Raw genomic sequence first — 24,204 nt, forward strand, 5'->3', positions numbered from 1 at the left:
AGCCTTTTTAGTACCTCCCTCTCTCAATTTGTACCCTCTCCATTGACTCTACTCTCTTCACTTCAACTGATATTTTGTCAAATTCCACTTCCTTAGTGATCACTGATGCAAAGTACTCATTAAGTAGATTAACATTGCCCTGCACCTCTAAGCTTGTATTATCCTTTTTGTCCCTAATAGGCCCGACTCAACCTCTTACTACCCACTTATCATTTACATGCTGCTCAAAGATTTTTGGGTTTCCTTTCATGTTGACTGCCAGTCTATTCTCATAGAAATAGAGAATAAGCAAATATAGAAGATATAAGTATTTCCCATCCTTGATGAGGTGGAATTTTTTATGTTGTGGGTGGTAATGTCTTGGCCCACGAGTGTGGTGGAAGCAGAGACAATCAATGATTTGAAAAGGAAATTGGATGGATACTTGAAGGAAAGAAACTTGCAGGAGGAAAGGGATCGAGCTGGTGAGTGGAACTGACTAGATTGCTCCGGGGAGAGCCAGCATGGACGTGATAGGCCAAATGACCACCTTCTATGTTGTAAATGATTCTGTGTTGTTTCTCAAATTCAATCCACTGGTGCTTGGTAAATAATTTCAAAGTAAATTGTGCAACTGGAAAATCAGAACCAAGGCAAGGGACACATAAGGAAGCGAAATTGCTGAAACCCGGGATTGAACCAAGGACCTTTTGATCTTCAGTCTAACGCTCTCCCAACTGAGCTATTTCAGCCCTACATTAACAGTAGCTTGGTGTCCTTGCTTTGGAAGAAAATACATACATTCAAGTTTTCCAAAAAATTAAAGAACACAACATGTGAGTAATATTCCCCATTGCTTTCTCAGTACTGATGGATTGTGAAGCGGGAGACAGCCAGAAGTGCCACTGAGCCGCGCAGACCCCGAGCTGAGAATGAAATGAGATCAAATTCAATCTTTCATCGTGAGATGCTGCTGAGAGGTAAGAGTCCTGAATCAAAGCGAGACTTGCTCATTTCAAACACTCCCTGTACTCTCTGCTCATGAAGCCTTAAAAAAGGGAAAAACAGAATGGCACTCAAACTCACAACCCTGCCATTAAAAGTCTCATATTCGACTGACAGAACTGTCACTTCTACTCGGTCTCTTATTGGATGGATGCAACTCCAACGCAGGGATGGCATTCAAATCCTCCCATGGGTCCACATGTCAGACTGAGTTCCATGTTGTAGACTCAAGCAAAGGAAATCTGCTCACTTCCAAAACTATCAGCGAATTGAAGCTGATTACAATCAACATCATCGGAGGTCAGAACTACCTGGTGAAAGGAGACACCCTGAAGAAGGATCCACAATTATTCAAAGGCATCGACAAAGTGAAAAACAAGAAAATCGATGAGTCAATGCAAGCCAAACAACAGAAACACTGAAGAATTCCAGTCCAGAACCCAGTCCTGTTGTTTTTGGAGTCAGGTCACAATTGCAGCAACAACTTTATATTCCCACTTGGCTATCTGTACATTTAGTTAATTACAATTTTGTCGACAAGCTCTTTGAATCCAGTTGTCTGGTCCTCAAGCCAGCTCCGTATGGAAGTCAATTCCACCTTCTGCAAGCCTGAAACCAATAGATAACCTTAATCTAAAAATGCCAGCAGACCAGGGCTCGTCCGGGACTTGAACCCGGGATCTCTCGCATGTTAATTAACCATACTCCCTAAGCGAGAATCATACCCCTAGACCAACGAGCCACTGACAGGTCAGGCTTTATTAGCTGCTGTGGAATTTCACTGGAACCCCCCAGCCAATCATCCATTTTTTTTCAGATCAAAGCAACATCCTGCAAATGCTGAAATAAAAACAGAAAGTGCTGGAAATGTTCAGCAGCTCCGGCAGCATCTGTGCTGTGAGAAACACAGTTAACATTTCTGGGCACTCACCTTTTGTTTCAGCCATCCTTTCAGACTGCTTCTGTCCATCCAATCTCACTTTCTATTCTATCCACATTCTAACCATTCACTACGTTACTACATTTTTCATGAATTCCTCATTTCTTTTATTAATGACAATTTTGTATTTCTGGCCTTTGCTTCAGACACCACCACAAGTGGAATCATGTCTCCATCTACCCAATCAAACCACTTCGCTGCATCCTCACATTGCAATGTTTCTTTCACCCTGACAGACTGTGGAGTTTCTGCTGCTTAATTGCAGTTCTTGCTTCCCGCCAGTAGATGTCACCTCACTCCAATACAGGGAAGTTTACAAATCTGAGAGAGACACAACAGGAAATAATTGTTCACATTATAGTGAATGTGTGGGATTTAGAAATACTAGGAGTGGAGACGAGTTATTATTGCACTCTGCTATTACATCTTTTATAATGGACTCCAGCATTTTCCCCACGACTGATGTCAGGCTAACCGGTATATAATTCGCTGTTTTCTTTCTGCCTCTTTTTTTAAATAGTGGAGTTACATTAACTACCGTCCAATCCATTGGAACTGTTCCAGAGTCTATAGAATTTTGAAAAAAGACCAGAAATGCATCTGCTATTTCAAGGGCCACTTCCTTAAGTACTCTGGGATGTAGATTATCAGGCCCTGGGGATTTATCGGCCTTCAATCCCATCAATTTCCCAAACATTCCCAACTAATACTGATTTCATACAGTTCCTCCTTCTCACTAGACCCTATGTTCCCCAACATTTCAGGGAGATAATGTGTATCCTCCTTTGTGAAGACAGATCCAAAGTATGTATTTAATTGGTCTGTCATTTCTTTGTTCCCCATTATAAATTCCCCCGTTTCTGACTGGAAGGGACCCACATTTGTCTTCACTAATCTTTTTCTCTTCACATATCTATAGAAGCTTTTACAGTCAATTTTGATGTTCTCTGCAAGCTTATTTCCACTTGTTAATCAATCCCTTTGTCCTCCTCTGCTAAATTCCAAACTGCTCACAATCTTCAGGTTTGCTGCTTGTTCTGGCCATTTTATATTTCTCCTCCTTGGATCTAATACTTCCCTTAATTTCTTTTGTAAGCCACAGTTGAGCCACTATTCCTGTTTTACTTTTGCACAGACAGGAATGAACAATTGTTGTAATTCATCCATGCGCTCTTTAAATTCTAGCCATTGCCTATCCACTGTCAACCCTTTAAGTAACGTTCCCCAATCTAACATAGCCAACTCCCGCCTCATACCTTCATAGTTTCCTTTGTTTAGATTCAAGACCCGAGTCTCGGAATCAACTCTCTCACTCTCCATCTTAATGAAGAAGTTTATCATATTATGGGCGCACTTCCCCAAGGGACTCCACACAACAAGATTGTTAACTAATCCTTTCTCATTACACAATACCCAGTCCAGGATGGCCTGTTCTCTAGAGGTGTTATACACCTCTATCAATTCTCCACTCAATCTCCTTTGATATAGGCAGAATAATCCTAGCTTTTCCAACCTAACCTTGTAACTAAAATCCCCCATCCCTGGATCCATTCTGGTAAATCGCCTCTGCGTCCTCTCAAGGACCCTCACATTCTTTCTAAAGTCTGCTGAGCAGAACTGAAAGCAACACTCCAATTGGGGCCTAACCAGAGTTTTATAATGGTTCAGCATAACTTCCCTGCTTTTGTACTCAATGCCTCTATTTATAAAGCCCAAGATCCCATATGCTTTGCGAACCACTCTCGCAATATGACTTGCCACCTTCAAAGATTGATGCACATGAACCCCAAGTCCCTCTATTCCAGAACACTCTTTAGAACTGTGCCATTAAGTATATATTGCCTCTCCCTATTCCTTATGCCAAAATACATCACCTCACACTTGTCATTATTAAATTCCATCTGCCACCTGTCTGCCCATTCTGCTAGCCTATCACTGTCCTGTTGCAGGCAGTTCATATCATCCTCACTGTTTGCCACTCCTCCAAGTTTGGTGTCATCGGCATATTTTGAGATTCTACTCTGTATTCCAAGATCCAAGTCACTTACCTTTAGCAAAAAAAGCAGTGGTTCTAGCACTGACCCTTGGGGAACACCACTGTCGACTATCCTCCAGTCTGACAAAGAACCATTTAATAAGACTCGCTGTTTTCTGTCCTTAAACCAATTTTCTATCCAATTGGACACTGACCCTCCTATACCACGAACCTCAATTTTGTTAACCGCCCTTTTATGTGGTACCTTGTCAAACGCTTCCTTAACATACATATAAACAACATCCACTGCATTCCCTTCATCAACCTGCTCTGTTAGTTCATCAGAAAATGCAGTTAGATTAGTCAAGCATGAACTCCCATTTATAAATCCATGCTCACTCTCCTTAGTTAAGTCAAACCTCTCCAAGAGACTGTTGATTTTTTACCCTGATTATTCTTTCTAAAACCTGACCCACCGCTGCTGTTAATCTAACTAGCCTGTAGTTACGCAGACTGTCCTTACACCCTTTCTTGAATAAGGGTGTCGCATTTGCCACTGTTTAATCCTCTGGCACCTCCCCCGTATCCAGGGAAGATTGGAAGATTATAGCAAGCCCTTCCGTTATCTGCATCCGCATTTCCTTTCGCAACCTGGGATGTGAGCCATCCGGACCAGGTGATTTATCTTCCCTGAGCACAGCCAGCCTTTTTAGTACCTCCCTCTCTCAATTTGTACTCTCTCCATTGCCTCTACTCTCTTCACTTCGACTGATATTTTGTCAAATTCCACTTCCTTAGTAATCACTGATGCAAAGTACTCATTAAGTAGATTAACATTGCCCTGCACCTCTAAGCTTATATTATCCTTTTTGTCCCTAATAGGCCCGACTCAACCTCTTACTACCCACTTATCATTTACATGCTGCTCGAAGATTTTTGGGTTTCCTTTCATGTTGACAGCCAGTCTATTCTCATAGAAATAGAGAATAAGCAAATATAGAAGATGTAAGTATTTCCCATCCTTGATGAGGTGGAATTTTTTATGTTGTGGGTGGTAATGTCTTGGCCCACGAGTGTGGTGGAAGCAGAGACAATCAATGATTTGAAAAGGAAATTGGATGGATACTTGAAGTAAAGAAACTTGCAGGAGGAAAGGGATCGAGCTGGTGAGTGGAACTGACTAGATTGCTCCGGGGAGAGCCAGCATGGACGTGATAGGCCAAATGACCACCTTCTATGTTGTAAATGATTCTGTGTTGTTTCTCAAATTCAATCCACTGGTGCTTGGTAAATAATCTCAAAGTAAATTGTGCAACTGGAAAATCAGAACCAAGGCAAGGGACACATAAGGAAGCGAAATTGCTGAAACCCGGGATTAAACCAGGGACTTTTAGATCTTCAGTCTAACGCTCTCCCAACTGAGCTATTTCAGCCCGACATTAACAGTGGCTTGGTGTCCTTGTTTTGGAAGAAAATACATACATTCAAGTTTTCCAAAAAATTAAAGAACACAACATGTGAGTAATATTCCCCATTGCTTTCTCAGTACTGATGGATTGTGAAGCGGGAGACAGCCAGAAGTGCCACTGAGCCACACAGACCCCGAGCTGAGAATGAAATGAGATCAAATTCAATCTTTCATAGTGAGATGCTGCTGAGAGGTAAGAGTCCTGAATCAAAGCGAGACTTGCTCATTTCAAACACTCCCTGTACTCTCTGCTCATGAAGCCTTAAAAAAGGGAAAAACAGAATGGCACTCAAACTCACAACCCTGCCATTAAAAGTCTCATATTCGACTGACAGAACTGTCACTTCTACTCGGTCTCTTATTGGATGAATGCAACTCCAACGCAGGGGTGGCATTCAAATCCTCCCATGGGTCCACATGTCAGACTGAGTTCAAAGTTGTAGACTCAAGCAAAGGAAATCTGCTCACTTCCAAAACTATCAGCGAATTGAAGCTGATTACAATCAACATCATCGGAGGTCAGAACTACCTGGTGAAAGGAGACACCCTGAAGAAGGATCCACAATTATTCAAAGGCATCGACAAAGTGAAAAACAAGAAAATCGATGAGTCAATGCAAGCCAAACAACAGAAACACTGAAGAATTCCATTCCATTCCAGTCCAGAACCCAGTCCTGTTGTTTTTGGAGTCAGGTCACAATTACAGCAACAACTTTATATTCCCACTTGGCTATCTGTACATTTAGTTAATTACAATTTTGTCGACAAGCTCTTTGAATCCAGTTGTCTGGTCCTCAAGCCAGCTCCGTATGGAAGTCAATTCCACCTTCTGCAAGCCTGAAACCAATAGATAACCTTAATCTAAGGATGCCAGCAGACCAGGGCTCGTCCGGGACTTGAACCTGGGATCTCTTACATGTTAATTAACCATATTCCCTAAGCGAGAATCATACCCCTAGACCAACGAGCCACTGACAGGTCAGGCTTTATTAGCTGCTGTGGAATTTCACTGGAACCCCCCAGCCAATCATCCATTTTTTTTCAGATCAAAGCAACATCCTGCAAATGCTGAAATAAAAACAGAAAGTGCTGGAAATGTTCAGCAGCTCTGGCAGCATCTGTGCTGTGAGAAACACAGTTAACGTTTCTGGGCACTCACCTTTTGTTTCAGCCATCCTTTCAGACTGCTTCTGTCCATCCAATCTCACTTTCTATTCTATCCACATTCTAACCATTCACTACGTTACTACATTTTTCATGAATTCCTCATTTCTTTTATTAATGACAATTTTGTATTTCTGGCCTTTGCTTCAGACACCACCACAAGTGGAATCATGTCTCCATCTACCCAATCAAACCACTTCGCTGTATCCTCACATTGCAATGTTTCTTTCACCCTGACAGACTGTGGAGTTTCTGCTGCTTAATTGCAGTTCTTGCTTCCCGCCAGTAGATGTCACCTCACTCCAATACAGTGAAGTTTACAAATCTGAGAGAGACACAACAGGAAATAATTGTTCACATTCTAGTGAATGTGTGGGATTTAGAAATACTAGGAGTGGAGACGAGTTATTATTGCACTCTGCTATTACATCTTTTATAATGGACTCCAGCATTTTCCCCACGACTGATGTCAGGCTAACCGGTATATAATTCGCTGTTTTCTTTCTGCCTCTTTTTTTAAATAGTGGAGTTACATTAACTACCGTCCAATCCATTGGAACTGTTCCAGAGTCTATAGAATTTTGAAAAAAGACCAGAAATGCATCTGCTATTTCAAGGGCCACTTCCTTAAGTACTCTGGGATGTAGATTATCAGGCCCTGGGGATTTATCGGCCTTCAATCCCATCAATTTCCCAAACATTCCCAACTAATACTGATTTCATACAGTTCCTCCTTCTCACTAGACCCTATGTTCCCCAACATTTCTGGGAGATAATGTGTATCCTCCTTTGTGAAGACAGATCCAAAGTATGTATTTAATTGGTCTGTCATTTCTTGGTTCCCCATTATAAATTCCCCCGTTTCTGACTGGAAGGGACCCACATTTGTCTTCACTAATCTTTTTCTCTTCACATATCTATAGAAGCTTTTACAGTCAATTTTGATGTTCTCTGCAAGCTTATTTCCACTTGTTAATCAATCCCTTTGTCCTCCTCTGCTAAATTCCAAACTGCTCACAATCTTCAGGTTTGCTGCTTGTTCTGGCCATTTTATATTTCTCCTCCTTGGATCTAATACTTCCCTTAATTTCTTTTGTAAGCCACAGTTGAGCCACTATTCCTGTTTTACTTTTGCACAGACAGGAATGAACAATTGTTGGAATTCATCCATGCGCTCTTTAAATTCTAGCCATTGCCTATCCACTGTCAACCCTTTAAGTAACGTTCCCCAATCTAACATAGCCAACTCCCGCCTCATACCTTCATAGTTTCCTTTGTTTAGATTCAAGACCCGAGTCTCGGAATCAACTCTCTCACTCTCCATCTTAATGAAGAAGTTTATCATATTATGGGCGCACTTCCCCAAGGGACCCCACACAACAAGATTGTTAACTAATCCTTTCTCATTACACAATACCCAGTCCAGGATGGCCTGTTCTCTAGAGGTGTTATACACCTCTATCAATTCTCCACTCAATCTCCTTTGATATAGGCAGAATAATCCTAGCTTTTCCAACCTAACCTTGTAACTAAAATCCCCCATCCCTGGATCCATTCTGGTAAATCGCCTCTGCGTCCTCTCAAGGACCCTCACATTCTTTCTAAAGTCTGCTGAGCAGAACTGAAAGCAACACTCCAATTGGGGCCTAACCAGAGTTTTATAATGGTTCAGCATAACTTCCCTGCTTTTGTACTCAATGCCTCTATTTATAAAGCCCAAGATCCCATATGCTTTGCAAACCACTCTCGCAATATGTCTTGCCACCTTCAAAGATTGATGCACATGAACCCCAAGTCCCTCTATTCCAGCACACTCTTTAGAACTGTGCCATTAAGTATATATTGCCTCTCCCTATTCCTTATGCCAAAATACATCACCTCACACTTGTCACTATTAAATTCCATCTGCCACCTGTCTGCCCATTCTGCTAGCCTATCATTGTCCTGTTGCAGGCAGTTCATATCATCCTCACTGTTTGCCACTCCTCCAAGTTTGTTGTCATCGCGATATTTTGAGATTCTACTCTGTATTCCAAGATCAAAGTCATTTATCTTGAGCAAAAAAAGCAGTGGTTCTAGCACTGACCCTTGGGGAACACCACTGTCGACTATCCTCCAGTCTGACAAAGAACCATTTAATAAGACTCGCTGTTTTCTGTCCTTAAACCAATTTTCTATCCAATTGGACACTGACCTTCCTATACCACGAACCTCAATTTTGTTAACCGCCCTTTTATGTGGTACCTTGTCAAACGCTTCCTTAAAATCCATATAAACAACATCCACTGCATTCCCTTCATCAACCTGCTCTGTTAGTTCATCAAAAAATGCAGTTAGATTCGTCAAGCATGAACTCCCATTTATAAATCCATGCTCACTCCTTAATTAACTCGAACCTCTCCAAGTGACTGTTGATTTTTTACCCTGATTATTCTTTCTAAAACCTTACCCACCGCTGCTGTTAATCTAACTAGCCTGTAGTTACGCAGACTGTCCTTACACCCTTTCTTGAATAAGGGTGTCGCATTTGCCACTGTTTAATCCTCTGGCACCTCCCCCGTATCCAGGGAAGATTGGAAGATTATAGCAAGCCCTTCCGTTATCTGCATCCGCATTTCCTTTCGCAACCTGGGATGTGAGCCATCCGGACCAGGTGATTTATCTTCCCTAAGCACAGCCAGCCTTTTTAGTACCTCCCTCTCTCAATTTGTACCCTCTCCATTGACTCTACTCTCTTCACTTCAACTGATATTTTGTCAAATTCCACTTCCTTAGTGATCACTGATGCAAAGTACTCATTAAGTAGATTAACATTGCCCTGCACCTCTAAGCTTGTATTATCCTTTTTGTCCCTAATAGGCCCGACTCAACCTCTTACTACCCACTTATCATTTACATGCTGCTCAAAGATTTTTGGGTTTCCTTTCATGTTGACTGCCAGTCTATTCTCATAGAAATAGAGAATAAGCAAATATAGAAGATATAAGTATTTCCCATCCTTGATGAGGTGGAATTTTTTATGTTGTGGGTGGTAATGTCTTGGCCCACGAGTGTGGTGGAAGCAGAGACAATCAATGATTTGAAAAGGAAATTGGATGGATACTTGAAGGAAAGAAACTTGCAGGAGGAAAGGGATCGAGCTGGTGAGTGGAACTGACTAGATTGCTCCGGGGAGAGCCAGCATGGACGTGATAGGCCAAATGACCACCTTCTATGTTGTAAATGATTCTGTGTTGTTTCTCAAATTCAATCCACTGGTGCTTGGTAAATAATTTCAAAGTAAATTGTGCAACTGGAAAATCAGAACCAAGGCAAGGGACACATAAGGAAGCAAAATTGCTGAAACCCGGGATTGAACCAAGGACCTTTTGATCTTCAGTCTAACGCTCTCCCAACTGAGCTATTTCAGCCCTACATTAACAGTAGCTTGGTGTCCTTGTTTTGGAAGAAAATACATACATTCAAGTTTTCCAAAAAATTAAAGAACACAACATGTGAGTAATATTCCCCATTGCTTTCTCAGTACTGATGGATTGTGAAGCGGGAGACAGCCAGAAGTGCCACTGAGCCGCGCAGACCCCGAGCTGAGAATGAAATGAGATCAAATTCAATCTTTCATCGTGAGATGCTGCTGAGAGGTAAGAGTCCTGAATCAAAGCGAGACTTGCTCATTTCAAACACTCCCTGTACTCTCTGCTCATGAAGCCTTAAAAAAGGGAAAAACAGAATGGCACTCAAACTCACAACCCTGCCATTAAAAGTCTCATATTCGACTGACAGAACTGTCACTTCTACTCGGTCTCTTATTGGATGGATGCAACTCCAACGCAGGGATGGCATTCAAATCCTCCCATGGGTCCACATGTCAGACTGAGTTCCATGTTGTAGACTCAAGCAAAGGAAATCTGCTCACTTCCAAAACTATCAGCGAATTGAAGCTGATTACAATCAACATCATCGGAGGTCAGAACTACCTGGTGAAAGGAGACACCCTGAAGAAGGATCCACGATTATTCAAAGGCATCGACAAAGTGAAAAACAAGAAAATCGATGAGTCAATGCAAGCCAAACAACAGAAACACTGAAGAATTCCAGTCCAGAACCCAGTCCTGTTGTTTTTGGAGTCAGGTCACAATTGCAGCAACAACTTTATATTCCCACTTGGCTATCTGTACATTTAGTTAATTACAATTTTGTCGACAAGCTCTTTGAATCCAGTTGTCTGGTCCTCAAGCCAGCTCCGTATGGATGTCAATTCCACCTTCTGCAAGCCTGAAACCAATAGATAACCTTAATCTAAAAATGCCAGCAGACCAGGGCTCGTCCGGGACTTGAACCCGGGATCTCTCGCATGTTAATTAACCATACTCCCTAAGCGAGAATCATACCCCTAGACCAACGAGCCACTGACAGGTCAGGCTTTATTAGCTGCTGTGGAATTTCACTGGAACCCCCCAGCCAATCATCCATTTTTTTTCAGATCAAAGCAACATCCTGCAAATGCTGAAATAAAAACAGAAAGTGCTGGAAATGTTCAGCAGCTCCGGCAGCATCTGTGCTGTGAGAAACACAGTTAACATTTCTGGGCACTCACCTTTTGTTTCAGCCATCCTTTCAGACTGCTTCTGTCCATCCAATCTCACTTTCTATTCTATCCACATTCTAACCATTCACTACGTTACTACATTTTTCATGAATTCCTCATTTCTTTTATTAATGACAATTTTGTATTTCTGGCCTTTGCTTCAGACACCACCACAAGTGGAATCATGTCTCCATCTACCCAATCAAACCACTTCGCTGCATCCTCACATTGCAATGTTTCTTTCACCCTGACAGACTGTGGAGTTTCTGCTGCTTAATTGCAGTTCTTGCTTCCCGCCAGTAGATGTCACCTCACTCCAATACAGTGAAGTTTACAAATCTGAGAGAGACACAACAGGAAATAATTGTTCACATTATAGTGAATGTGTGGGATTTAGAAATACTAGGAGTGGAGACGAGTTATTATTGCACTCTGCTATTACATCTTTTATAATGGACTCCAGCATTTTCCCCACGACTGATGTCAGGCTAACCGGTATATAATTCGCTGTTTTCTTTCTGCCTCTTTTTTTAAATAGTGGAGTTACATTAACTACCGTCCAATCCATTGGAACTGTTCCAGAGTCTATAGAATTTTGAAAAAAGACCAGAAATGCATCTGCTATTTCAAGGGCCACTTCCTTAAGTACTCTGGGATGTAGATTATCAGGCCCTGGGGATTTATCGGCCTTCAATCCCATCAATTTCCCAAACATTCCCAACTAATACTGATTTCATACAGTTCCTCCTTCTCACTAGACCCTATGTTCCCCAACATTTCTGGGAGATAATGTGTATCCTCCTTTGTGAAGACAGATCCAAAGTATGTATTTAATTGGTCTGTCATTTCTTGGTTCCCCATTATAAATTCCCCCGTTTCTGACTGGAAGGGACCCACATTTGTCTTCACTAATCTTTTTCTCTTCACATATCTATAGAAGCTTTTACAGTCAATTTTGATGTTCTCTGCAAGCTTATTTCCACTTGTTAATCAATCCCTTTGTCCTCCTCTGCTAAATTCCAAACTGCTCACAATCTTCAGGTTTGCTGCTTGTTCTGGCCATTTTATATTTCTCCTCCTTGGATCTAATACTTCCCTTAATTTCTTTTGTAAGCCACAGTTGAGCCACTATTCCTGTTTTACTTTTGCACAGACAGGAATGAACAATTGTTGGAATTCATCCATGCGCTCTTTAAATTCTAGCCATTGCCTATCCACTGTCAACCCTTTAAGTAACGTTCCCCAATCTAACATAGCCAACTCCCGCCTCATACCTTCATAGTTTCCTTTGTTTAGATTCAAGACCCGAGTCTCGGAATCAACTCTCTCACTCTCCATCTTAATGAAGAAGTTTATCATATTATGGGCGCACTTCCCCAAGGGACCCCACACAACAAGATTGTTAACTAATCCTTTCTCATTACACAATACCCAGTCCAGGATGGCCTGTTCTCTAGAGGTGTTATACACCTCTATCAATTCTCCACTCAATCTCCTTTGATATAGGCAGAATAATCCTAGCTTTTCCAACCTAACCTTGTAACTAAAATCCCCCATCCCTGGATCCATTCTGGTAAATCGCCTCTGCGTCCTCTCAAGGACCCTCACATTCTTTCTAAAGTCTGCTGAGCAGAACTGAAAGCAACACTCCAATTGGGGCCTAACCAGAGTTTTATAATGGTTCAGCATAACTTCCCTGCTTTTGTACTCAATGCCTCTATTTATAAAGCCCAAGATCCCATATGCTTTGCAAACCACTCTCGCAATATGTCTTGCCACCTTCAAAGATTGATGCACATGAACCCCAAGTCCCTCTATTCCAGCACACTCTTTAGAACTGTGCCATTAAGTATATATTGCCTCTCCCTATTCCTTATGCCAAAATACATCACCTCACACTTGTCATTATTAAATTCCATCTGCCACCTGTCTGCCCATTCTGCTAGCCTATCACTGTCCTGTTGCAGGCAGTTCATATCATCCTCACTGTTTGCCACTCCTCCAAGTTTGGTGTCATCGGCATATTTTGAGATTCTACTCTGTATTCCAAGATCCAAGTCACTTACCTTTAGCAAAAAAAGCAGTGGTTCTAGCACTGACCCTTGGGGAACACCACTGTCGACTATCCTCCAGTCTGACAAAGAACCATTTAATAAGACTCGCTGTTTTCTGTCCTTAAACCAATTTTCTATCCAATTGGACACTGACCCTCCTATACCACGAACCTCAATTTTGTTAACCGCCCTTTTATGTGGTACCTTGTCAAACGCTTCCTTAAAATCCATATAAACAACATCCACTGCATTCCCTTCATCAACCTGCTCTGTTAGTTCATCAGAAAATGCAGTTAGATTAGTCAAGCATGAACTCCCATTTATAAATCCATGCTCACTCTCCTTAATTAAGTCAAACCTCTCCAAGAGACTGTTGATTTTTTACCCTGATTATTCTTTCTAAAACCTGACCCACCGCTGCTGTTAATCTAACTAGCCTGTAGTTACGCAGACTGTCCTTACACCCTTTCTTGAATAAGGGTGTCGCATTTGCCACTGTTTAATCCTCTGGCACCTCCCCCGTATCCAGGGAAGATTGGAAGATTATAGCAAGCCCTTCCGTTATCTGCATCCGCATTTCCTTTCGCAACCTGGGATGTGAGCCATCCGGACCAGGTGATTTATCTTCCCTGAGGACAGCCAGCCTTTTTAGTACCTCCCTCTCCTAATTTGTACTCTCTCCATTGCCTCTACTCTCTTCACTTCGACTGATATTTTGTCAAATTCCACTTCCTTAGTAATCACTGATGCAAAGTACTCATTAAGTAGATTAACATTGCCCTGCACCTCTAAGCTTATATTATCCTTTTTGTCCCTAATAGGCCCGACTCAACCTCTTACTACCCACTTATCATTTACATGCTGCTCGAAGATTTTTGGGTTTCCTTTCATGTTGACAGCCAGTCTATTCTCATAGAAATAGAGAATAAGCAAATATAGAAGATGTAAGTATTTCCCATCCTTGATGAGGTGGAATTTTTTATGTTGTGGGTGGTAATGTCTTGGCCCACGAGTGTGGTGGAAGCAGAGACAATCAATGATTTGAAAAGGAAATTGGATGGATACTTGAAGTAAAGAAACTTGCAGGAGGAAAGGGATCGAGCTGGTGAGTGGAACTGACTAGATTGCTCCGGGGAGAGCCAGCATGGACGTGATAGGCCAAATGACCACCTTCTATGTTGTAAATGATTCTGTGTTGTTTCTCAAATTCAATCCACTGGTGCTTGGTAAATAATCTCAAAGTAAATTGTGCAACTGGAAAATCAGAACCAAGGCAAGGGACACATAAGGAAGCGAAATTGCTGAAACCCGGGATTAAACCAGGGACCTTTAGATCTTCAGTCTAACGCTCTCCCAACTGAGCTATTTCAGCCCGACATTAACAGTGGCTTGGTGTCCTTGTTTTGGAAGAAAATACATACATTCAAGTTTTCCAAAAAATTAAAGAACACAACATGTGAGTAATATTCCCCATTGCTTTCTCAGTACTGATGGATTGTGAAGCGGGAGACAGCCAGAAGTGCCACTGAGCCGCACAGACCCCGAGCTGAGAATGAAATGAGATCAAATTCAATCTTTCATAGTGAGATGCTGCTGAGAGGTAAGAGTCCTGAATCAAAGCGAGACTTGCTCATTTCAAACACTCCCTGTACTCTCTGCTCATGAAGCCTTAAAAAAGGGAAAAACAGAATGGCACTCAAACTCACAACACTGCCATTAAAAGTCTCATATTCGACTGACAGAACTGTCACTTCTACTCGGTCTCTTATTGGATGGATGCAACTCCAACGCAGGGATGGCATTCAAATCCTCCCATGGGTCCACATGTCAGACTGAGTTCAAAGTTGTAGACTCAAGCAAAGGAAATCTGCTCACTTCCAAAACTATCAGCGAATTGAAGCTGATTACAATCAACATCATCGGAGGTCAGAACTACCTGGTGAAAGGAGACACCCTGAAGAAGGATCCACAATTATTCAAAGGCATCGACAAAGTGAAAAACAAGAAAATCGATGAGTCAATGCAAGCCAAACAACAGAAACACTGAAGAATTCCATTCCATTCCAGTCCAGAACCCAGTCCTGTTGTTTTTGGAGTCAGGTCACAATTACAGCAACAACTTTATATTCCCACTTGGCTATCTGTACATTTAGTTAATTACAATTTTGTCGACAAGCTCTTTGAATCCAGTTGTCTGGTCCTCAAGCCAGCTCCGTATGGAAGTCAATTCCACCTTCTGCAAGCCTGAAACCAATAGATAACCTTAATCTAAAAATGCCAGCAGACCAGGGCTCGGCCGGGACTTGAACCCAGGATCTCTCGCATGTTAATTAACCATACTCCCTAAGCGAGAATCATACCCCTAGACCAACGAGCCACTGACAGGTCAGGCTTTATTAGCTGCTGTGGAATTTCACTGGAACCCCCCAGCCAATCATCCATTTTTTTTCAGATCAAAGCAACATCCTGCAAATGCTGAAATAAAAACAGAAAGTGCTGGAAATGTTCAGCAGCTCTGGCAGCATCTGTGCTGTGAGAAACACAGTTAACGTTTCTGGGCACTCACCTTTTGTTTCAGCCATCCTTTCAGACTGCTTCTGTCCATCCAATCTCACTTTCTATTCTATCCACATTCTAACCATTCACTACGTTACTACATTTTTCATGAATTCCTCATTTCTTTTATTAATGACAATTTTGTATTTCTGGCCTTTGCTTCAGACACCACCACAAGTGGAATCATGTCTCCATCTACCCAATCAAACCACTTCGCTGTATCCTCACATTGCAATGTTTCTTTCACCCTGACAGACTGTGGAGTTTCTGCTGCTTAATTGCAGTTCTTGCTTCCCGCCAGTAGATGTCACCTCACTCCAATACAGTGAAGTTTACAAATCTGAGAGAGACACAACAGGAAATAATTGTTCACATTATAGTGAATGTGTGGGATTTAGAAATACTAGGAGTGGAGACGAGTTATTATTGCACTCTGCTATTACATCTTTTATAATGGACTCCAGCATTTTCCCCACGACTGATGTCAGGCTAACCGGTATATAATTCGCTGTTTTCTTTCTGCCTCTTTTTTTAAATAGTGGAGTTACATTAACTACCGTCCAATCCATTGGAACTGTTCCAGAGTCTATAGAATTTTGAAAAAAGACCAGAAATGCATCTGCTATTTCAAGGGCCACTTCCTTAAGTACTCTGGGATGTAGATTATCAGGCCCTGGGGATTTATCGGCCTTCAATCCCATCAATTTCCCAAACATTCCCAACTAATACTGATTTCATACAGTTCCTCCTTCTCACTAGACCTTATGTTCCCCAACATTTCTGGGAGATAATGTGTATCCTCCTTTGTGAAGACAGATCCAAAGTATGTATTTAATTGGTCTGTCATTTCTTGGTTCCCCATTATAAATTCCCCCGTTTCTGACTGGAAGGGACCCACATTTGTCTTCACTACTCTTTTTCTCTTCACATATCTATAGAAGCTTTTACAGTCAATTTTGATGTTCTCTGCAAGCTTATTTCCACTTGTTAATCAATCCCTTTGTCCTCCTCTGCTAAATTCCAAACTGCTCACAATCTTCAGGTTTGCTGCTTGTTCTGGCCATTTTATATTTCTCCTCCTTGGATCTAATACTTCCCTTAATTTCTTTTGTAAGCCACAGTTGAGCCACTATTCCTGTTTTACTTTTGCACAGACAGGAATGAACAATTGTTGTAATTCATCCATGCGCTCTTTAAATTCTAGCCATTGCCTATCCACTGTCAAAACTTTAAGTAACGTTCCCCAATCTATCATAGCCAACTCCCGCCTCATACCTTCATAGTTTCCTTTGTTTAGATTCAAGACCCGAGTCTCGGAATCAACTCTCTCACTCTCCATCTTAATGAAGAAGTTTATCATATTATGGGCGCACTTCCCCAAGGGACCCCACACAACAAGATTGTTAACTAATCCTTTCTCATTACACAATACCCAGTCCAGGATGGCCTGTTCTCTAGAGGTGTTATACACCTCTATCAATTCTCCACTCAATCTCCTTTGATATAGGCAGAATAATCCTAGCTTGTCCAACCTAACCTTGTAACTAAAATCCCCCATCCCTGGATCCATTCTGGTAAATCGCCTCTGCGTCCTCTCAAGGACCCTCACATTCTTTCTAAAGTCTGCTGAGCAGAACTGAAAGCAACACTCCAATTGGGGCCTAACCAGAGTTTTATAATGGTTCAGCATAACTTCCCTGCTTTTGTACTCAATGCCTCTATTTATAAAGCCCAAGATCCCATATGCTTTGCAAACCACTCTCGCAATATGTCTTGCCACCTTCAAAGATTGATGCACATGAACCCCAAGTCCCTCTATTCCAGCACACTCTTTAGAACTGTGCCATTAAGTATATATTGCCTCTCCCTATTCCTTATGCCAAAATACATCACCTCACACTTGTCATTATTAAATTCCATCTGCCACCTGTCTGCCCATTCTGCTAGCCTATCACTGTCCTGTTGCAGGCAGTTCATATCATCCTCACTGTTTGCCACTCCTCCAAGTTTGGTGTCATCGGCATATTTTGAGATTCTACTCTGTATTCCAAGATCCAAGTCACTTACCTTTAGCAAAAAAAGCAGTGGTTCTAGCACTGACCCTTGGGGAACACCACTGTCGACTATCCTCCAGTCTGACAAAGAACCATTTAATAAGACTCGCTGTTTTCTGTCCTTAAACCAATTTTCTATCCAATTGGACACTGACCCTCCTATACCACGAACCTCAATTTTGTTAACCGCCCTTTTATGTGGTACCTTGTCAAACGCTTCCTTAAAATCCATATAAACAACATCCACTGCATTCCCTTCATCAACCTGCTCTGTTAGTTCATCAGAAAATGCAGTTAGATTAGTCAAGCATGAACTCCCATTTATAAATCCATGCTCACTCTCCTTAATTAAGTCAAACCTCTCCAAGTGACTGTTGATTTTTTACCCTGATTATTCTTTCTAAAACCTGACCCACCGCTGCTGTTAATCTAACTAGCCTGTAGTTACGCAGACTGTCCTTACACCCTTTCTTGAATAAGGGTGTCGCATTTGCCACTGTTTAATCCTCTGGCACCTCCCCCGTATCCAGGGAAGATTGGAAGATTATAGCAAGCCCTTCCGTTATCTGCATCCGCATTTCCTTTCGCAACCTGGGATGTGAGCCATCCGGACCAGGTGATTTATCTTCCCTGAGCACAGCCAGCCTTTTTAGTACCTCCCTCTCCTAATTTGTACTCTCTCCATTGTCTCTACTCTCTTCACTTCGACTGATATTTTGTCAAATTCCACTTCCTTAGTGATCACTGATGCAAAGTACTCATTAAGTAGATTAACATTGCCCTGCACCTCTAAGCTTATATTATCCTTTTTGTCCCTAATAGGCCCGACTCAACCTCTTACTACCCACTTATCATTTACATGCTGCTCGAAGATTTTTGGGTTTCCTTTCATGTTGACTGCCAGTCTATTCTCATAGAAATAGAGAATAAGCAAATATAGAAGATGTAAGTATTTCCCATCCTTGATGAGGTGGAATTTTTTATGCTGTGGGTGGTAATGACTTGGCCCACGAGTGTGGTGGAAGCAGAGACAATCAATGATTTGAAAAGGAAATTGGATGGATACTTGAAGGAAAGAAACTTGCAGGAGGAAAGGGATCGAGCTGGTGAGTAGAACTGACTAGATTGCTCCGGGGAGAGCCAGCATGGACGTGATAGGCCAAACGACCACCTTCTATGTTGTAAATGACTCTGTGTTGTTTCTCAAATTCAATCCACTGGTGCTTGGGAAATAATCTAAAGTAAATTGTGCAACCAGAAAATCAGAACCAAGGCAAGGGACGCATAAGGAAGCAAAATTGCTGAAACCCGGGATTGAATCAGGGACCTTTAGATCTTCAGTCTAACGCTCTCCCAACTGAGTTTTTCAGCCCTACATTAACAGTGGCTTGGTGTCCTTGTTTTGGAAGAAAATACATACATTCAAGTTTTCCAAAAAATTAAAGAACACAACATGTGAGTAATATTCCCCACTGCTTTCTCAGTACTGATGGATTGTGAAGCGGGAGACAGCCAGAAGTGCCACTGAGCCGCACAGACCCCGAGCTGAGAATGAAATGAGATCAAATTCAATCTTTCATAGTGAGATGCTGCTGAGAGGTAAGAGTCCTGAATCAAAGCGAGACTTGCTCATTTCAAACACTCCCTGTACTCTCTGCTCATGAAGCCTTAAAAAAGGGAAAAACAGAATGGCACTCAAACTCACAACCCTGCCATTAAAAGTCTCATATTCGACTGACAGAACTGTCACTTCTACTCGGTCTCTTATTGGATGGATGCAACTCCAACGCAGGGGTGGCATTCAAATCCTCCCATGGGTCCACATGTCAGACTGAGTTCCATGTTCTAGACTCAAGCAAAGGAAATCTGCTCATTTCCAAAACTATCAGCGAATTGAAGCTGATTACAATCAACATCATCAGAGGTCAGAACTACCTGGTGAAAGAAGACACCCTGAAGAAGGATCCACAATTATTCAAAGGCATCGACAAAGTGAAAAACAAGAAAATCGATGAGTCAATGCAAGCCAAACAACAGAAACACTGAAGAATTCCAGTCCAGAACCCAGTCCTGTTGTTTTTGGAGTCAGGTCACAATTACAGCAACAACTTTATATTCCCACTTGGCTATCTGTACATTTAGTTAATTACAATTTTGTCGACAAGCTCTTTGAATCCAGTTGTCTGGTCCTCAAGCCAGCTCCGTATGGAAGTCAATTCCACCTTCTGCAAGGCTGAAACCAATAGATAACCTTAATCTAAAAATGCCAGCAGACCAGGGCTCGTCCGGGACTTGAACCCGGGATCTCTCGCATGTTAATTAACCATACTCCCTAAGCGAGAATCATACCCCTAGACCAACGAGCCACTGACAGGTCAGGCTTTATTAGCTGCTGTGGAATTTCACTGGAACCCCCCAGCCAATCATCCATTTTTTTTCAGATCAAAGCAACATCCTGCAAATGCTGAAATAAAAACAGAAAGTGCTGGAAATGTTCAGCAGCTCTGGCAGCATCTGTGCTGTGAGAAACACAGTTAACGTTTCTGGGCACTCACCTTTTGTTTCAGCCATCCTTTCAGACTGCTTCTGTCCATCCAATCTCACTTTCTATTCTATCCACATTCTAACCATTCACTACGTTACTACATTTTTCATGAATTCCTCATTTCTTTTATTAATGACAATTTTGTATTTCTGGCCTTTGCTTCAGACACCACCACAAGTGGAATCATGTCTCCATCTACCCAATCAAACCACTTCGCTGCATCCTCACATTGCAATGTTTCTTTAACCCTGACAGACTGTGGAGTTTCTGCTGCTTAATTGCAGTTCTTGCTTCCCGCCAGTAGATGTCACCTCACTCCAATACAGTGAAGTTTACAAATCTGAGAGAGACACAACAGGAAATAATTGTTCACATTCTAGTGAATGTGTGGGATTTAGAAATACTCGGAGTGGAGACGAGTTATTATTGCACTCTGCTATTACATCTTTTATAATGGACTCCAGCATTTTCCCCACGACTGATGTCAGGCTAACCGGTATATAATTCGCTGTTTTCTTTCTGCCTCTTTTTTTAAATAGTGGAGTTACATTAACTACCGTCCAATCCATTGGAACTGTTCCAGAGTCTATAGAATTTTGAAAAAAGACCAGAAATGCATCTGCTATTTCAAGGGCCACTTCCTTAAGTACTCTGGGATGTAGATTATCAGGCCCTGGGGATTTATCGGCCTTCAATCCCATCAATTTCCCAAACATTCCCTACTAATACTGATTTCATACAGTTCCTCCTTCTCACTAGACCCTATGTTCCCCAACATTTCTGGGAGATAATGTGTATCCTCCTTTGTGAAGACAGATCCAAAGTATGTATTTAATTGGTCTGTCATTTCTTTGTTCCCCATTATAAATTTCCCCGTTTCTGACTGGAAGGGACCCACATTTGTCTTCACTACTCTTTTTCTCTTCACATATCTATAGAAGCTTTTACAGTCAATTTTGATGTTCTCTGCAAGCTTATTTCCACTTGTTAATCAATCCCTTTGTCCTCCTCTGCTAAATTCCAAACTGCTCACAATCTTCAGGTTTGCTACTTGTTCTGGCCATTTTATATTTCTCCTCCTTGGATCTAATACTTCCCTTAATTTCTTTTGTAAGCCACAGTTGAGCCACTATTCCTGTTTTACTTTTGCACAGACAGGAATGAACAATTGTTGTAATTCATCCATGCGCTCTTTAAATTCTAGCCATTGCCTATCCACTGTCAACCCTTTAAGTAACGTTCCCCAATCTAACATAGCCAACTCCCGCCTCATACCTTCATAGTTTCCTTTGTTTAGATTCAAGACCCGAGTCTCGGAATCAACTCTCTCACTCTCCATCTTAATGAAGAAGTTTATCATATTATGGGCGCACTTCCCCAAGGGACCCCACACAACAAGATTGTTAACTAATCCTTTCTCATTACACAATACCCAGTCCAGGATGGCCTGTTCTCTAGAGGTGTTATACACCTCTATCAATTCTCCACTCAATCTCCTTTGATATAGGCAGAATAATCCTAGCTTTTCCAACCTAACCTTGTAACTAAAATCCCCCATCCCTGGATCCATTCTGGTAAATCGCCTCTGCGTCCTCTCAAGGACCCTCACATTCTTTCTAAAGTCTGCTGAGCAGAACTGAAAGCAACACTCCAATTGGGGCCTAACCAGAGTTTTATAATGGTTCAGCATAACTTCCCTGCTTTTGTACTCAATGCCTCTATTTATAAAGCCCAAGATCCCATATGCTTTGCGAACCACTCTCACAATATGTCTTCCCACCTTCAAAGATTGATGCACATGAACCCCAAGTCCCTCTATTCCAGTACACTCTTTAGAACTGTGCCATTAAGTATATATTGCCTCTCCCTATTCCTTATGCCAAAATACATCACCTCACACTTGTCACTATTAAATTCCATCTGCCACCTGTCTGCCCATTCTGCTAGCCTATCACTGTCCTGTTGCAGGCAGTTCATATCATCCTCACTGTTTGCCGCTCCTCCAGGTTTGGTGTCATCGGCATATTTTGAGATTCTACTCTGTATTCCAAGATCCAAGTCACTTACCTTTAGCAAAAAAAGCAGTGGTTCTAGCACTGACCCTTGGGGAACACCACTGTCGACTATCCTCCAGTCTGACAAAGAACCATTTAATAAGACTCGCTGTTTTCTGTCCTTAAACCAATTTTCTATCCAATTGGACACTGACCCTCCTATACCACGAACCTCAATTTTGTTAACCGCCCTTTTATGTGGTACCTTGTCAAACGCTTCCTTAAAATCCATATAAACAACATCCACTGCATTCCCTTCATCAACCTGCTCTGTTAGTTCATCAGAAAATGCAGTTAGATTAGTCAAGCATGAACTCCCATTTATAAATCCATGCTCACTCTCCTTAATTAAGTCAAACCTCTCCAAGAGACTGTTGATTTTTTACCCTGATTATTCTTTCTAAAACCTTACCCACCGCTGCTGTTAATCTAACTAGCCTGTAGTTACCCGGACTGTCCTTACACCCTTTCTTGAATAAGGGTGTCGCATTTGCCACTGTTTAATCCTCTGGCACCTCCCCCGTATCCAGGGAAGATTGGAAGATTATAGCAAGCCCTTCCGTTATCTGCATCCGCATTTCCTTTCGCAACCTGGGATGTGAGCCATCCGGACCAGGTGATTTATCTTCCCTGAGCACAGCCAGCCTTTTTAGTACCTCCCTCTCCTAATTTGTACTCTCTCCATTGTCTCTACTCTCTTCACTTCGACTGATATTTTGTCAAATTCCACTTCCTTAGTGATCACTGATGCAAAGTACTCATTAAGTAGATTAACATTGCCCTGCACCTCTAAGCTTATATTATCCTTTTTGTCCCTAATAGGCCCGACTCAACCTCTTACTACCCACTTATCATTTACATGCTGCTCGAAGATTTTTGGGTTTCCTTTCATGTTGACTGCCAGTCTATTCTCATAGAAATAGAGAATAAGCAAATATAGAAGATATAAGTATTTCCCATCCTTGATGAGGTGGAAATTTTTTATGTTGTGGGTGGTAATGACTTGGCCCATGTGTGTGGTGGAAGCAGAGACAATCAATGATTTGAAAAGGAAATTGGATGGATACTTGAAGGAAAGAAACTTGCAGGAGGAAAGGGATCGAGCTGGTGAGTGGAACTGACTAGATTGCTCCGGGGAGAGCCAGCATGGACGTGATAGGCCAAACGACCACCTTCTATGCTGTAAATGACTCTGTGTTGTTTCTCAAATTCAATCCACTGGTGCTTGGTAAATAATTTCAAAGGAAATTGTGCAACTGGAAAATCAGAACCAAGGCAAGGGACACATAAGGAAGCGAAATTGCTGAAACCCAGGATTGAACCAGGGACATTTAGATCTTCAGTCTAATGCTCTCCCAACTGAGCTATTTCAGCTCTACGTTAACAGTGTTTTGGTGTCCGTGTTTTGGAAGAAAATACATACATTCAAGTTTTCCAAAAAATTAAAGAACACAACATGAGAGTAATATTCCCCATTGCTTTCTCAGTACTGATGGATTGTGAAGCGGGAGACAGCCAGAAGTGCCACTGAGCCGCACAGACCCCGAGCTGAGAATGAAATGAGATCAAATTCAATCTTTCATAGAGAGATGCTGCGGAGAGGTCAGAGTCCTGAATCAAAGCGAGACTTGCTCATTTCAAACACTCCCTGCACTCTGCTCATGAAGCCTTAAAAAAGGGAAAAACAAAATGGCACTCAAACTCACAAAAATAAAAGCAAAATACTGCGGATGCTGGAAATCTGAAACAAAAACAAGAAATACTGCAACCACTCAGCAGGTCTGGCAGCATCTGTGGAAAGAGAAGCAGAGTTAATGTTTCGGGT

At 41.9% G+C, this 24,204-nt stretch overlaps 8 non-coding genes across 8 annotated transcripts; all 8 read right to left on the reverse strand.

The window, feature by feature from the left end:
* Positions 1-658: 658 nt before the first annotated feature.
* Positions 659-731, reverse strand: trnaf-gaa (transfer RNA phenylalanine (anticodon GAA)). The gene has a single exon. It is a non-coding gene; the product is annotated as a tRNA-Phe (tRNA).
* A 906-nt stretch (positions 732-1,637) lies between these two features.
* Positions 1,638-1,726, reverse strand: trnap-agg (transfer RNA proline (anticodon AGG)). Its single transcript is given in 2 exon segments — positions 1,638-1,673; positions 1,691-1,726. It is a non-coding gene; the product is annotated as a tRNA-Pro (tRNA).
* Positions 1,727-5,259: 3,533 nt separating this feature from the next.
* On the reverse strand, positions 5,260-5,332 carry trnaf-gaa (transfer RNA phenylalanine (anticodon GAA)). Its single transcript has one exon. It is a non-coding gene; the product is annotated as a tRNA-Phe (tRNA).
* Positions 5,333-9,868: 4,536 nt separating this feature from the next.
* Positions 9,869-9,941, reverse strand: trnaf-gaa (transfer RNA phenylalanine (anticodon GAA)). The gene has a single exon. It is a non-coding gene; the product is annotated as a tRNA-Phe (tRNA).
* A 906-nt stretch (positions 9,942-10,847) lies between these two features.
* Positions 10,848-10,936, reverse strand: trnap-agg (transfer RNA proline (anticodon AGG)). The gene is given in 2 exon segments: positions 10,848-10,883; positions 10,901-10,936. It is a non-coding gene; the product is annotated as a tRNA-Pro (tRNA).
* A 3,533-nt stretch (positions 10,937-14,469) lies between these two features.
* On the reverse strand, positions 14,470-14,542 carry trnaf-gaa (transfer RNA phenylalanine (anticodon GAA)). The gene has a single exon. It is a non-coding gene; the product is annotated as a tRNA-Phe (tRNA).
* A 5,515-nt stretch (positions 14,543-20,057) lies between these two features.
* trnap-agg (transfer RNA proline (anticodon AGG)) lies at positions 20,058-20,146 on the reverse strand. The gene is given in 2 exon segments: positions 20,058-20,093; positions 20,111-20,146. It is a non-coding gene; the product is annotated as a tRNA-Pro (tRNA).
* Positions 20,147-23,680: 3,534 nt separating this feature from the next.
* trnaf-gaa (transfer RNA phenylalanine (anticodon GAA)) lies at positions 23,681-23,753 on the reverse strand. Its single transcript has one exon. It is a non-coding gene; the product is annotated as a tRNA-Phe (tRNA).
* Between the last annotated feature and the right edge of the window lie 451 nt (positions 23,754-24,204).

Source organism: Heterodontus francisci, chromosome 35 (assembly GCF_036365525.1).
Source record: "Heterodontus francisci isolate sHetFra1 chromosome 35, sHetFra1.hap1, whole genome shotgun sequence".
Lineage (NCBI taxonomy): Eukaryota > Metazoa > Chordata > Chondrichthyes > Heterodontiformes > Heterodontidae > Heterodontus > Heterodontus francisci.